The following is a 17,500-nucleotide window of genomic DNA, read 5'->3' on the forward strand; positions in this document are numbered from 1 at the left end:
AAGAAGAAGAAGAAGAAGAAGAAGAAGAAGAAGAAGAAGAAGAAGAAGAAGAAACAAAAACAACGTCAACAACAGAAACAACAGCAACCTTGTTATGTAGTAACCGGACACAAAGCAACTGCTGCTAAAGGGTCTCTAATTTATCTTCTTTGACCATCTTTTGGCAGACAGATTAAAACAACAGAGAAGCTGACAGGAAAAATAGTAAGTATTAGGAAAGTGGAAAGTAAGTCTTCTTTACGTCAAATAGATTAGGGCGTGTGCGTGACTGACTATTATAATCGAAAACGTCCTCAGCTCACCCGTCTTCTCCCCTTCCCTCTTCCCACCCTCGCCATACCCTTCCCTGACTCCTCATCTCGGATAGGTAAGTACAGGTCAATTCATATCGCGCTCGAGGTCAGATTATCATCGAGTAAAAATTCTGAGCATTCAGTATTAGAAGTGGAATCTAACTTTGTTGTTTTTATACTTCACGATGATTTTTGTTTTAACGATGAAGTCTTCTTACCCACCAAAATATTTCAGCTTATTTTTTCTAAAGTTATGTGGAAGTTCGTTGAAACATGGGAGAAGACAGAAACAGATGTGAGTTAATTTAAGTCTGCCACCCATATCTTTGTCAACAGTACAAAAAATTTAAAAAATGTTACAGAATTTAAATTAAGTGAAATCTTGCTAGCACGCCGAGGACAATACAGCTTTAAAACAAAAATAAAACAATATAATCCCCACAAAACAATATCAGTTTTACGTTTAAGATTTCGTCTTGTCAGAGAATTCGTGTCCCATCTACATATCTGGCATGTGTCAAAACAGGGATCCGTGGTGGACAGCGATGTGACATTGTCAATAATAGAGTGATTTCGTATTTCACTTCGTTACACGGTTTGAAAGTCCGTTTTATCAACGTCAAGGGAACTATTTAAAGCCTTCACCACGTTTCTATGCATTTGTATGCCCCTCTTAACAAACAGAATGGCATGATTGCCTTTTAAAAAATCTGAATAATATTATAAGTTGATTAAACCTACACTCATTCCTTTGTTGCCAATAGTTTTTTTGGCTAGTTCGAAAATGAATGACAAGGTTGTTGACTTTGTAGTGGGGTTTTTTTTTTTGTCTTAAGGAGGTTTGGGGGGGGGGTCTACACGCCCAAAGTCCAGATTCGGCTCAAAACTATGGAATTTGAGTGGTAGGCATTTTTAGCTTCCCCAGCCTCTTCTACAACTACATGTATTTAATCGCTTAAGAACCCCCCAAAGCCTTATTTTTTCCCATACCGGGCATGTTTGTCGCTACCACTTCTTCATAAAGTTTTAATACTTTATTTTTCTTTATCGGCTGTTTCTCAAAACGCTATTTTTCACTATACTTTTTAAAATAACTCCACCATTTGACACCCAATCGTCATGAAATTTTCACAGAATGAAGAGAAGATGTGATATTAAATATAAATATATCTCGATTGAAATTTCGATACGTGAAATAGATTTTTGTTGGTGGTGTCCTGAGTGTGGATTTTAACGGATTTTTGCCAATTTGAATACTACCTCTCAAAAAAACTCCTTAAAAATCTTCTAATTCGTTTAGGAAAAATCAACAAACAAATGTTTATATCTAATGTTTGCTAACATGCATGCAAAAAACCCCCCAATCAATTGCCATGAAAAATAAGTGCAGCATTCATTACGTAAGACATGTCAACATAATCCAATATGGTCGCCGTATCCATGGAAATGAAACGTTTTTCTCAAATTTGGTTGTGGATTTCAAGACTCTTTACTATGCTTGTGCAAATTTGGGTAAAATTTTGTCAACTAATAAGCGAGATAGTCTTCAGATGTAGCCGCCCCCCCCCCTCCCCCGAACTTAATGAAGAATTACTGAGCGAACACAATGCCGTAGACATAGTATGACCGAAAGGGTTATAACTATATTAATAATGATAATGATAATACTAATCGTACGCCCCTCAGTGTCAGTGTCAGACAACAATGGAGTGAGAAGGTAAGAACAGTTTATTGTACCTTGTGAGAATACAAAAGTAGACATAAAAATTGTCATAGTTATGCTCCTATGATAGATACGTCTTTCAATCATTGATTAAATCTCGATTGAACGGAAAGTAAAACAGAATACGTTTTTGTTTTGTATAACAAAGAACCTGTTGGGATCTACCTATCATCACGGCATTGGATGTAAAAAGGTCTCTTTTTAACGTTATCTGGACCTCTTAGTTACAATATTAAACTTTTCCCCCTCGCAATCTTTGCAGAGATGAAATATGGTTAGGATTTATTGTTTCATCAACTTTCAGTGAAATCTTTTTTTCTCATGTTTTTTTCTCTTTAGTTTCTCTTTTTTAAACAACTCAGCCCAGACTGGAAAATTGCAAAAACACTTGTGGTATCTTCAAAATACTTAGATCCTTATTTATCGATAAGTATAGGAACATTTATGCGCTGTCTTTCAGATTTAGCTCACAGTTTAGATTTTTACTTCTTTTGATTTAGCATGTTTATTATTATCTTGTTGTTGACGTTGATAAGGGGCTTGCCTTCCATGTCATAATACCCCTTATTGGGATATAATTTCGGGTTTACGTTCTGGTCTTTCATTTCCCTGATCCAGGGATAAAAACGACCAAAGAGATTTTCTTCTCAGACCAGGAACCAGGAAGAAGCACCGCAAAATAGGGAGAGGGGGGGTTAGATAGATAAAGAGAGAGAGAGAGAGAGAGAGAGAGAGAGAGAGAGAGAGAGAGAGGGGGGGGGGCAAAGAGAGGGATACAGAGAGTGGCAAAGACAGAAACACTCACACACACAGAAACACACACACTCTCTCTCTCTCTCACACACACACACACACACACACAAACTCACACACATATACATATACACAAACACGTGCGCAGAAATAGATAGATAGATATATCGATAGATAGATAGATATATCGATAGATAGATAGATATATCGATAGATAGATAGATAGATAGATAGATAGATAGATAGATAGATAGATCGATAGATCGATAGATAGATAGATAGATAGATAGATAGATAGATAGATAGATAGATAGAGCACGTTATAATTATGCACATCAACTGGTGGATTCCCAGAAGAGAGCGGATTTTCCGAATGGTGCAAAAATCGCTTTCAGTTTCAGTCTCTGAGTGCAAAAATCTATTTCAGTCTCTGACTAAGCTTGAAAAAAAAACCGCTGCTTGGTATAATTGGTTTGGACAAAGGTTCTGTTTAACAAGATGGTTCGCTCCTCTCTTTGAACTAATTACAAAAAGTGTCCTCAAAATCCGGTGGGGGGGCTCTCGTGGCCTAGAGGTTAAGGTGTTGGCCTCTCATTCAAAGGTCCCGGGTTCGAATCCGGGTAGCGAGCGAAATATTTTCTTCTCTAAAATTGTCTCCTTTCACCTCCTTTCCTGCTCTCTAGCAATGTTCTGTCGTCTGCTTTCAATTCCACTTTCTGCCCCCACCCCTGCACCCCCTTTGCCCCTCCTCTGGGCTCCTGACTCTTTCTGCAGCCTTTCTACTGCTACTCCTTGGCTCCTCTTTACTGCTGTCTTTCTGCCACACCCCTGATCTTCTGGTGGGAAAGATCTACACCTAGCCTTCTCGGACAAGGGCGAAAAATCTCGGAGGGCCCATGTGCAAGTTGTGCACGTTAAAGATCCCTTGGTGGTCTAAAATCGATAAGAGTAGGCTTCGGCCGCCACCCGGGCAAAATTCAAAATTTCCTACCAACTGAAAATATTAGGTGTGTCCCGCGTGCTCATATGACATATGCAGTTGCGAGCACCGTAAAACACTTTACAAAAACAAAACAAACAAATCCGGTGGCGCCCTCTTCGCAAAACCGATCGCTTTGCGAACAGAGTTACCCTAGGCCTACTTGCGTGGGAAAATATCAAAGTGAAACTATTCTAACAAGTTTTTATATAAATTATAATCAAAATTTCCGAATTACATCTTTTTAAATGGTTACGCCGACAAAAATCCTCTTGGGGTGGAAGGGGCGACTGCTGTCTTCGTTTAATTTGGCTTTAGAACGAGAGGCAAGAGGTCATTAAAATACAATAAATCCAAAATCCGCACTGAGCGAACCGGAACCTCTTGTACACAAGGGGGTGCAATTCCTATTCTTCTTCTGGGGAAACCAAAGAGAGCCTCAAAACCTTGACCCTGACCATCAATGATTTATTTATAGAGTCACCAGCCATCCATGTCCAGGTGCCGTTTGGCCTCTTTTTCCTGTCTGCGGATAAGTATTCTTTTTCCCCCAATTTATTGGTTCCGCTGCCATGCACCCTGTCAACCGGGAAATCGACCTATTAATACCACCATCAATAATAATAATGATAATAAAAATAGTAATAATAACAACAACAACAATAATAATAATAATAATAATAATAATAATAATAATAATAAATAATAGTAATAATAATAATAATGATGATAATAATACAGTACAAGTAAACAAATAAATATGAAGACAACCTTTCCTAGAGCATACTCATATTCCACCTCCCCTGCCCCCCCCCCCTCCAGTCTTCCCGCCCCAGATAATATTAATAATAACAATAACAACAACAACAACAACAACAACAACAACAACAACAATAATAATAATAATAATAATAATAGTAAATAGCCCTGTTCTCCTTAATAGATTAATTCGGATATTGTTAGAGGAAAGCCATTGCCTATTTATATAGGATATTTCTTATTTATTTTTTCTATTAAATTTTTGATCAGAAGTTTCGTTTGATTGCTTGTCTTTGGGTAGTGTCAAAATGAATTCCTTCCTTTTAAATTGATCTTTTAACGCATTTTTCTTATTGTTTGAACAGTTCACATTCCAAAAGTACGTGATATATTGATAGTATTGTTTGGCATTGGTCGCATATTTGATTTCTTTTGATGAAGAAATATGAGGAGTATAATCTGAGTGGTATAATCAAGTTTTGGCCCTTTCCATTAGACACTATAGTTTTTATGTTTGGTACTATCTTTTTAAAGAATGTGCCTGTATTTGAATTTGTCCATGCAGTCTGAAAAATGTTTTCTTTTACTCTTTGGTGTAAAAGGTTTTTTTTTATTTCGAGGTGTCTCAGTTTTGTAATTCTTTCTGTTGCCTTCTTCCCTTGTTTGCAAACTCGTCAGCTATCAGACCGTCAAAACGTAGAGTTCAGCGACATGTGAAACAATCCACGGACTTGGGTGAATACTTTTTTGGCCGAGTGAACTATATTGTTATGTATAGCTTTTGGGTTGGATGCCATCTAAAACGAATTTTTGCTACATAAAATAAACGGGTGTATCTAAAGAAGAAAGCAGAGATAATTAGATAGATAGATAGATAGATAGATAGATAGATAGATAGATAGATAGATAGATAGATGGATAGATAGATAGATGGATAGATAGATAGATAGATAGATAGATAGATAGATAGATAGAAACTGTGGGTTGAGAAAACAGGAGTACCCCTGAGATACGATAATAATATTTGCATCTACACAGCTCATATCCGCGCTCTACACCATGTTCTGTGCGCTTATACAGCGATTTTTACCCCCTTAAACACGGCTGAGAAACATTCTTGTTTTCTATAGAAGTATAAGTGCAAACTGAGGATTGCACGCGCTAAAACACTAACAAAGTGACATGGTCTGTCAATGGGTGTAGCCTGGTACCCATTTCCACTTGGGTGAAGTAAACATTCATTAGTGCTTTTCCCAATGACACAACGTTGAGACCCTGACGGGAATCAAACCCACGACCCTACGTTTGAGAGTCCGAGAGTATAACTACTAGATCATCGACGCAACCAAATCTACCGTTCACCAATTCTTGTTTTATGTTTCACTTTTATGTTTACAAGTGTATTTGCCAGCAAAGAATTAAGTGTTTAGGGGGGGATGCTTTGAAATAATATATTTGAAAGGAATGAGCTGCACCTTGTTTTCCTATACATGGCATGCACTACATAACCCCGTAAAGTGACATAATCTCCCTACTTAGTCACAATACCTCAGCAAAGATTTCCTGGTTTTCCCGCGACTTTTCTAAAGCAATACATGTGCAATGTTTGAAATTCCAGAAAACCTGTTCCTCGTTTCATTATGGCAAAGCAGAAACGATTTTTTATGGTCCCAAGTATTTCAGGGACCAAACATAAACGTTGCTGTCACTAGGACTAAAGAACAAAGTGAGATGGATTGCATGTGTTCCGGGCAATTTACTGATCTGCGCAAATTGCGCGGCCATGTTAAGATTGCGCTGTGCGTTTAAACGATTGTATAATTGCGTGGAAATACGAAAATTTCGTTAATGTTTCATACATGTATTTTTAAATTATTTTTTTTAAAATACACTTCCATCTTCATTCTTTTATTCACATCAAGGAATATTCACATACGTTTTCAAAAGTGTAACAATATGAAATTTAGATTAACATATAAAACTGAAGAGCTCACGAGAGTGAAACAATGCCAGGTATCAAACTCAAAGTTCACAGTGTACATAAAAGAATAAATAAAGATGGAAGTGAATTTTTTTTAAAAATAATTTTAAAAATAATTTTTAAAATCTTCAGATTACCGCGCAATTACCATCGTTAAAACGCACAGCGCAATCTTAAGATGGCCGCGCAATTATATGATCGTAAGACGTGAAGCGGAGATCGGTAAATTGCGCGTAACATAATATACATATTTCAGGATTGAGATTTCAAAAACAATTGATACTGTTTTCACGCCATTGTTACACTCATTGGAAACTGTCTTCAAACTGGATACTCTCGAAGTCGGACGGCTTCGACCCGATTCGTCAGGGCCAACCAGGACGGGGTGATATAGTCGGTATTGCAGCAGAAAGACGAAAATCGAAAGAAAAAAAAAATGGTTATCATACTTCCCACCAGCACAATATGAAGTGATCACGCACCTCTTGCGTGTTACGGGTGAAGAGTTCAATCAGACGTCGATGCATGTTTACCCCTACACTTAAATTGATGAAAAGAAAAGAGAGAGCCGTGTGAAAAACCTCTAGTCGTAACTGTTTTCCAGTGTGCAGGCTATTCCGCCAAGGTGCTCATGACCTTGAAAGAAAATTCAAAAGACTCTTTCAAACATTTTAACTCAGATGGCAGACGCCGACGAAGTCTGGGGTGTCAATTATTATTTGTTTCCCCCGCCCTCCAAAATCTTGTCGATTTGAAGAAGGTAACCCAATGTCGCCTTGTGATTTTCTTATAAAATCTCCTTTCTTTCTCCTATAAAACCAATAACTAGTAACTCACTGAAAATTTTAAAAAAATAAAGAAAATTGTCTTATAAAATTTCGCTTTCTATTCTTAAACTAACGATCATTTCCTGATCCTATATGTGTCTCCTGTCTGAGCTTTCATTTTTCACCCCTCCCCCCCCCCCCCCACACACACACAAACACACACACACACACACCCACAAACACTGTAGACAAGCTAAATGTTGGGAGCAAAAAAAAAATAGCTGCTGCAGGATAAAGTTCATGTTGCTCAATTTAGCCGATTTGGATATAACTTGTCACAGAAATATATGCATATCCCTTTTGCGGAAAATATTTGATTACGCTCAACTTGAAAATAAGAGAAATGATAAGCAACATTTTATATATAACACACCACGACAGAAGAACATGCAGAACTCAGAGACACAAAAAATCACTGCGCCAATATCGTGATACATATTTTTTAGCCAACAAATTATACTACCAAACGTGTGAATTAAAAGAGAGTCTTTGAATCCATTAAAAGGTATCGGTATTGTACAAGCAAGTTCATAACTTTAAAAATCCAGTTGAGTGTCTAATTGAAAAGGCGACTCACTATTGGATTATTTAGCACGCGAGTGGCCTCGAAACCGCGTGTCAAGGCCAACCCGTGCTGAGTGGAACACGACATCCAAGCAGGGCTCTCCCTCGACGTGAATCGAATTCACGTCTTTTGTGAACAACAGCGAAGAGTCTCACAATTACATAACCAAAACCGTAATTTTTAGAGATAATTTACTGTAGATCTAAGTGTTTTTACGCCCCCATCGATGCAATTTAGATCATTTTATTCTGTAGGCAGGCGTCCACTCTGTCTGACAGGGTGAACCCGGGCTAAAACTTAAAAGGTAAACCAACATCCCAGTAGAAAGACCGAGATACTCGATGATAATTCCCCACGCTTGGTTATCGAGTTCGGGTCTCTTGCGTGTGACAGAGAAGCGCCTTACCGCTACTCCGCAAAATTCTGGTTCCGAGAAAATGCTCTTCAATAAAAACTACTTGTGTCTAAATTTATTGCTGAGCTTTATCTTGCCACGTTGTTTGGGACACAGGCGAGATTGCTAATCCCTACCTCAGAATTGCAAAATTCTCTCGGACGTTTTCGGCCGTTTTGATTTACTAAGACCATGAGGTCAGAAACCAAGTTCTCTTTTCTCTATCGAAATCGGGAGATGTTTCGAAGTCGTTTTCTATATATTCATAGAATTTTATATTCGCTCAAAACTAGTTTCTGTGCAGGCAGAACTGTGTAATTCTAAAGTAGCGCAGATATCTAATGGCCTGAAGTCATTTGCAAATGATTATTTTTAACGGCATTATGATGTGATAGTTTCTATAATGGAAAGTCAAAATAAAGCATCACCCACCCCTTGAAAAACAAAATAAACGAACACAGACAAATTCAAAGCTAGATATAAATAGAAAGGCAAAAGTCTGGGTTTTTTGTTGTTGTTTTTTAGGAAGGGGGGGGGGGTAGAGAACACAAAAATGCTTTCAGGAAGGCTACACGTCTCTACAATGGCATGCTACACTTATGGAAGAACCCCGTTTCAGTCTGGTTTTGTCAAAAGCATAATTCTGTTTGTCTCTTTATATGCTTCGTGTGTTGTGAAAATCGGTCTAGATATCACTGCCATTTGGTGATAGCTCTGATTCATAACCAACTGTTTTCTTATAAGCATTTTGGAACGAAAATAAAATAAAACGTAGACCTATCTGAGAACACAGCAAACGACTCTGTATTGTATGTGGAATAATATCCTGCTGTAAAATCGGTTTCTCTGAGCAGATCAATACTAGTCCTTTCTCTTCGTCTCTCATGCTTTGGTTCAGTAATAAAAATGCTTGTACGTGGGAATTTGCATTTGTGTTTTGGAAACGAGAACAAACGGGAAAGGGCAGGGTGGGAGGTTTCGACAACCGGTCCAGACATAGAGGAATCTATATAGGACGCATTTATTATTATGATTTGTTCATGTCCTATCCTTCTGTAAGGTCAGGTCCGCTTGGAGCTCTCTCTCTCTCTCTCTCTGTGTGCGTGTGTGTGTGTGTGTGTGTGTGTGTGTGTGTGTGTATGCGTGTGTGTTTATATGTACGTGTGTGTGTGTGTATGTTTGTGTGTGTGTGTGTGTGTGTGTGTGTGTGTGTGTGTGTGTGTGTGTGTGTGTGTGTGTGTGAGTGTGTGAGTGTGAATGTTAGTGTTTTGCATACCTGTGTGTTTGCTTTGATATGTGTTTGAGTTTGCGTAGGAGGGCATTTGGTGTGTATTTAACTTGTGTTCGTGTTCCCTGTGTGTGTGTGTGTGTGTGTGTGTGTGTGTGTGTGTGTGTGTGTGTGTGTGAGAGAGAGAGAGAGAGAGAGAGAGAGAGAGAGAGTATGTGTGAGTGTGTGTGGGTTAGTATGTGTGAGTGTGTGTGTGTGTGTGTGTGTGTGTGTGTGTGTATGTGTGAGTGTGTGAACAAGTGTTCTTGTGTGTGCGTTGTGTTTATATTTGTTTCGTAGAATATATTCCTATTTGAAATTATGTTTTGCAAATAGTTAATAAAACACTTTAATGCTGAGGACACTCGTTGCTGTATGAAGAGACCTCTCCCTGACTCAAGGTTTAAATGAAACAAGATCTATTAAAATGTAACGTTTTATAAATGTATATTTTATGATAAACAAAAACTTTCACACTCTTGGCAAGCTAAAAAGGTCCCAGCACGTTCTTGGGAAATAGGTTATTCAAGGCTCAAAATTTAAGTGGTCATAGCGAGTCATAACAAAAATTGAAAATAAACTGAAAGTGCTCTTTCAATTGTCTGGGGAAAACCGTTGTCGCCTAACTTTTGGTGTAAAAAAACCCTGCATGCCTTCTTTAACTTCTTTAATTTTTGACACTCTGCAGTAGTACCCAAAGCAAAGTGAAACCGAAACTATAGATAGTGAGTTATGTTAAATTGTGTTGTCATGATGATCTACATTTTATTGCAGATAACCAGATGGTATGCAACATTATAATACAGGAGACGCCCAAGGCTAAAACGGACATAGTCAGAAAATGGATATCGTGAGGATGTCAATTTTAAAAGCTTTTGCAGACTGATCATTACTTGATTTCTGTTGGGGGGTTTTAAAATGGTATAGGTTTAACGCCTTATCAATACTTTTAGTTTATTTTAAAAGAGGGGACCGAGTTTAACGTAAATCTCCGAAAGGATCGGGCGAAATGAGAAATTCGTGTAAAGTGCCCTTGCCAAGGACACACATTCGGATCGAGCCGAGGCTCGAACCCCGAACTCGCAATACTGACGCCACATTTCCGTTCGAATTTTGATTAATTATTATCGGTACTTGAATTGGAAACAATTAACCAATAGTTGAAAGGAAATTAAATGAATCTGTGAGTCTACAAGCTTTTAAAATTGATATCCTTATTTTTTCCCCTGGATATGTGGTTATAATGTTTCTGTCCATCACACTCAAGTCCAAATATCGCAAAGCTCCCAACATTTCTCTCTCTCTCTCTCTCTCTCTCTCTCTCTCTCTCTCTCTCTCTCTCTCTCTCTCTCTCTCTCTCTCTCTCTCTCTCTCTCTCTGTGTCTTTCTCTCTCTCTCTATGTATATATATATATATATATATATATATATATATATATATATATATATATATATATATATCCTTCCCTCTCACTCTCTCTCAATATACATACATATATATATATTTATATATATATATACATTATATAATATATATATATAATATTATATAATTATTATGACTTCTCTCTCTGCCTTTCATTCCTCCTCTGTTTAACACACACAGGTGGATACACAACACACACCACACACACACACACACACACACACACACACACACACACACACACACACACACACACACACACACACACACACACACATACACACACACACACAAACATATAGCGCATACAAAACCATGCACACAGTAATCCTCCCATACTTTGCAATCTACAATCAGTGAACGATCTCAGAAGGGCCACACCCTCTAATGTTTAGCATAGGGTTTAGAGTACACAATGATCCTTTCAGCGCTGGCTCCCCATGAATACTGAGATTGCTTACCAAGCTGCGCTGCCATGGCCGCTAAAAAGAAATAAGAATTGCAAACTTGCGTTCATTTTAACCTCTCGATCTCACGCCGCCGTTCGATTCATTAAGCATGTCTTACAAAATAATTTTAAGAGGTCTACATCAGTGCGTTCATGTTAAACATGTCAGAATGTAAGACCAGGTACCATAATAAACTTTAACTCTTTTAAACACCTTGACAGTCTCCTATAGCCTATAGGTTCAACGAATGGACCTCATGCATAGGTATTACGCATTAGCTAAGCGGATGGTTAGAGGGCGCCACAGGTAGGTTCTTGTTCTTTTCTTTCACTCTTTTCTCTCTGTCTGTGTGTCTTTCTCGTACCTTGCACTAATTAATGACCGTTATAATGTGTCGATATGCATTTCTTTACTCAATCATAAACTATAAAATCTTAACTATAGGAAATACAGGGCTTTGCAGTACCGACATTAAATAAGGTCAAAGGACGACTTCAGAGTCAACTGATAATATAGATGTGTAACAGAGGACTTTTAGACGTATGGAATGGGTTAAACGTCCTTTTCCACACTTTAGTTAAGATGCAGGACGCCCGATTTCAACTTGTAGAAAAGAAATTTCAAAATTGCATCGGTTTAACGCCTCTCGCAACACTGTAAGGTTATTTTAGAGGCGGAACTTCCGAATCTAACGTCCATCTCCGATTGAGCCCCAGGTAGAACTCCACCATGCAGGTTGAAAGGCTTCGCAAGTTCCAAAATAACACAAGTTGAGGAAATCTCTATTTGGGGATTCGAATCGGTGTCAACCACATCGCAGTCCAGCTTGAAACCCACTGAACAGACCAGGAGCTCATGATGACTTGCAAAATATGACATGCTCTAAACAAGAACTTACCCCCACCCTTCCTCCCTCTAAAAACGCATTAGGTATTTTAAAAACTTCTGTTCATCATTCAACATTGATCAAATGATGATGATGATGATGATGATGATGATGATGATGATGATGATGATGATGATGAATTGCTCCTGAGGAAGCCCACGAGGCGAAACGTTGAGCTATTAAACACATTTTAAACGTATTATATTGTTGTCATTTTGTCTGAAATTCATACAAGACTCTACCCTCCTACTCTGCTTACCAAACAATGATGATGATGATGATGATGATGATGGTGATGATGATGATGATGATGATGATGATGATGATGATGATGATGATGATGATGGTGATGATGATGATCTAGTGTGTTCTCTCACATGGATTACTGCAACTGCTTCTTTGCAAACCTCATGAGCATTGCCAACTTGAAACAATTGCGGTGGCTCTCATGGCCTAGAGGTTAAGGCCTCTCATTCAAAGGTTCCGGGGTCGAATCCAGGTAGAGACCGAAACATTTTCTTCTCCTAAATTGTCTCCTTTAACCTCCTTTTCTGCTCTCTAGCAATGTTCTGTCGTCTGCTTTCGTCTCTTCTTTCTACCAACACCCCCTCACCTCCTTTGCCCCCTCCTTTGGGCTTCTGGCTCTTTCTGCAGCCTTTCTATTGCATCTCCTTGGCTCCCTCTTACTGCTGTCCTTCAGCCACATCCCCGATCTTCTGGTAGGAGAGATATGCACCTAGCCTTCTCGGACAAAGGTGGAAAATCTCGGAGGGCAAGTGTGCCAAGTTGCGCACGTCAAAGATCCCTTGGTGGTCTAAAATCGATAACAGTAGGCTTCGGCCGCCACCCTGGCAAATTCAAAATGTCCTTCCAACTGAAAGTATTAGGTGTCTACCGCATGCTCAAATGACCTTATGCAGTTGCGAGCGTCGTAAAACCCTATACAAAAAAAAGCAATTGCGCTTTCAAAATCAAGCTATGAGAACCATGTCTAAAGAGAGGAGAAACGACAATATCATCCAAACTTTAAGAAAATTTCATTTTTCCCTAACAACAACGAAAAAATTACTTGAAAGATTGCTGTCCTTTGTAATTTTTGTGTTAACAATGAACCATCCTCGTATTTAAGCATCCTCTCTCAGTTGTATGTTCCACCAAGATTTCTAAGACCGGGATATCAGTTTCATATGAGCGGCGAGAGGTTCTTTTCTCATCCAGCTCCATCTATCTGCAACTCTCTCCCACATTGGAATAAAGTCGGACGCAAAAATTAAAAATTCATTTAAAAGTATTGCTTTTGAAATGGCATCTTGATAGTTAGTCCTTCTTATTTATAGCTCTATTAATGTCCTTCATGGGATGTTCTTATGTTATCGTCGTCGATTATGCCTTGACCCTGTTAGTCTGAATATCTGCTTTTATATTAGTGTCAATCTAAATAGCGAAGGTCTATGAAAACGTTTTCATTTGCTTGTATCTTGTGATAAAATAAAGGTGTTGTAAAGAGCCTGGAGCTATTTTGTACAACAGGGGGCGGTGCAACAGAAGGGATATTATTATTATTATTATTATTATTATTATTATTATTATTATTATTATTATTATTATTATTATTATTATTATTGTTGTTGTTACTCTTATCGTTACCGTTGTTATTTTTATTGTTATTGTTGCTATTGTTGTTGTTATTATTTTTATTGTTATTATTATTGTTTTATTAAAACATGTATTATTACATTATTATTGTTGTTATAATTATTATTATCATTATTATTATTATCATTGTCACTTGCTTTGCTTTTATAGATTTGGCCCCCGGTAACCTTCACTGACGTTCTATTTTTTGTTTCAATAATGCCTTAAACTGAGCTTTAAATATTGGAACTGAAATAGGTATCCTTACTGATAACAACATTTGCAATGTCATAGCACGTTAGTCCTTGAAACCTTGGCCGAGGTCTTCCTATCGGTGAACGTGCAATCTAAATAGTACGCCAAAGGAAAATCCCGTGGTAATTCGCTTGAAATATCGACTTCGGCATCAGAATGAAAGGAGAAGTACAGACAGACAGACGGACCGATTGCTATAGGCACAGTCTGAGAGAGCGAGAGAGCGAAAGAGCGAAAGAGCGAAAGAGCGAGACACAGGGACAAGGGAGAGAAAGAAAAAGGGAAAAAGAGAGAAAGAGAGAGATAGAGAGAGAGAGAGAGAGAGAGAGAGAGAGAGAGCGGGAGAGGGGGGTAGAGGAGATGGTGGGGGAGGGGATGGTGAGAGAGAGAGAAACAGACAGACAGACGGACAGACAGAATGAGTTGGAAAGAGACAGAACTGGAGAGAGGACGACAGAGGATAAATTATACTGGAGAGGGAGACGGACATATATACAGCCGAAGACGCACAGCAAGTATCTGTTTTAGGGGGAAGGGTGTTGTGGCTTTTTTCCCCCTTTCTTTTTAAAAAATGGTTTATTGCGCTCGCAACTTCCTAAGGTCATATGAGTGTGGGAGACATTAAAGCATTTTCAATTTGGTAGGAATCAGTTTTGAATTTTGCGAGGGTGGTGGCTGAAGCCTGCTGTTATCCTTTTTTTTTTTATCCCTTGCCCATTTGTATAAGATTGACGCCATTTGATTAGTAGAAAAAAAGTGCGTACGATAGTGTCCAATAGTGTATTACGTGCACACTTAGTAAAACAAGTAACTGTAACAGCAGATACAGATTCCAGGATTATAGATGTAAGTCATTGATCTGAGAGCGGTGATGATACTAGAAAAGATGGTAGTGATGAGTGATGATGTGGGATTGCGTTTAAGTAATGTTAGAGTTAGTCCTATCTTCCTCTGCTCCAATGAATCACGAGGGACGTGGGCACCCTCTATCCCGTTCCCTACTGGAACCATCTTTGCGGTCACCATGAAGTTCCGAAATGGTGAGCACAGTCTCTGATAAGGTGACATAGTTGGTGTTAGCCTATTCTCTCAGGCCAAGACAAGGAGCAAAGTGGGAAGACAATATAGTGGCAGGTATGTTGGGGTATTTGTAAGCGGGTTGTAAGTAGCAAGTTGGCAAACAGATAATGATGTCTGAAAAAGCAGCATTCCACTCCCTGATCATTTGCCCCGCGTATTCTTTTCGAGTCCTATTAAGCTTTCGGAGATTCTGACACAGGATCCTCGAACCTGAGTCGAGAGGGCACAATTTACTAGCCTGTTCTTATCGATTTTAGGACCCTAAAGGGATCTTTAACTTGCGCAACTTTCACAGGGACCTCCGAGATTTTTTCCCAGACTGCTATACGCGTTAGATCAGGAGTGTGGTTGAAAGACAGAATTAAGAAGGAGCCAAGGAGTAACAGCAGAAAAGCTGCAGAAAGAGTCTGGAGCCCAGAGAAGGAGACAAAGGGGGCGGGGGGGGGGGGGCAGAAAGTGGAGACGAAAGCAGACGACATAACATGGTTAGAGATCGGCAAAGGAGGTGCAAGAGGACAATTTTCTTCTCTAAAAGTTCCTCCTTGCTGTTAGAAAATTTCAGAGAAGAAAATTTTACGTCGCAGTCAGATTTCGAACCTGGGACTAATTGAGCAAGAGGTGAATACCGTAGCTCAAGACCACGACAGCCCCCACAGTCAGTTTAGTTGGGGGGGTTTTCTCGAGGACGATCGTAAGTTAAAATCAACAGGAACAAAGGCGAAGTTTAACTATATTGTTATGGTGTTGGTTTAACACCTCATATTGACACTGTTATTGTTTTTGTTTTGTTTTTCAGATTTTAGGTTCATCTCTGATAAGATTTTAGCCAAAGTGAAAGCCCATCCCATCTAAGCACACAAAACAACCTTAGTTCACCAACGAATTCGAACTAGGGTCATCAGAAATGTATTTCGACAATGTACAATCGGAACTATGGACAGGTTTAAAATTTATTCTTGCAACTCATTTTGGATGTTGAAGGAAGTTAGAGAAATAGAGTAATGCCATAAGCTGATGGTGAATTGATGCACAATGAAACTGTATGTCGACAGGAACATAGAGCTAACATTGCAAAACAGTCGAGACCACTCTAACGGCCACCTGCATAAGATAACCACCTGTACAAATGGCCATCTTTCTTTTTCCCTCTGCGTTTTTAGAAACAGTTTAATAAGACTGAGTAAGACATTCACGTGTCAAGACGGGTACATAAATCTTCAACAATTGGTGGCTGTTGTTGACAACCACGACGGTATTAGGATAGTGAATAACAGCTTTAGGTCTCCAAGATAGTTTTGTTACACCAATGGTGTGTTCCAGCATTCTCAACTTTTTAAATGGTTCGTTGTCCCGGATTTCGTTCTTTCTCTTTTACGAAAAAAATATTTTGGTTTAAATTTTCTCGGTATACATAATTGAAATGTTTCTGTTCTAAACCACTTTCATTTTCTCTTTAATTAACAATCTATGTAGTGATGAAGAGAAACAGAAGGATCTAATCATTCAGAGCGCCTGCCAGCCAACCATGACTAGCAAAGTACTCACTTGACCCATCCAGCTCATGGCCTATGAAGGTAATTCCCATGGGTAATAGTCGGGTTTCTTTGATTGAGTTAGCCTATGAGATGAGACTTAATGAATTAATCGTCTATGCATGAACCCAATTGCAATACAAAGAAGTTACTTGAAGGGGGTTGTGGGGAGTAGCAAGAAGCATCAAAACTGTTTTCTATGATTAAAAAGAGACTTACAAACAGTAATGACATTAAAAAAGAACGAAAAAAAACAATCAAACAAATAAACAGTCTAGATGCCTCTCATCCCGAGTTAAGCCTGACAGGCAAGTTCAAAGCCCATCTCATAAATTATCTAAAATGCGTCAATGTGGGCGTGGAGACATTTACATTCAAATTCTTTTTACAAGGCTGTTAATGTCTGTTCCTGAAATGAATAATATTTCAATAGGCATAAACTGCTTACACTTAAAACGTGTCCCTGAATTAGGCAAACTGAGGGATTTCTATAGGAACTTCTGTTTGCCCCTTTGTTTCGTCCCCCCCCCCCCCCCATCCCTTTAATCCATTCTAAACTCTTCTCTATCTTACTCTCTCTCTCTCTTTCTCTCTATCTATCTCTCTCTCTATCTATCTATCTATCTATCTATCTATCTATCTATCTATCTATCTATCTATCTATCTATCTATCTATCTGTCTATCTATCTATCTAT

The 17,500-nt window shown here is 38.6% G+C and overlaps 1 protein-coding gene across 1 annotated transcript in view; it reads right to left on the reverse strand.

Moving 5' to 3' along the window:
- Nucleotides 1–17,500, reverse strand: part of LOC101859143 — a 44,433-nt gene that overhangs the window by 26,132 nt on the left and 801 nt on the right. The gene's annotated exons all lie outside the window — the stretch shown is intronic.

Source organism: Aplysia californica, unplaced genomic scaffold (assembly GCF_000002075.1).
Source record: "Aplysia californica isolate F4 #8 unplaced genomic scaffold, AplCal3.0 scaffold00018, whole genome shotgun sequence".
Lineage (NCBI taxonomy): Eukaryota > Metazoa > Mollusca > Gastropoda > Aplysiida > Aplysiidae > Aplysia > Aplysia californica.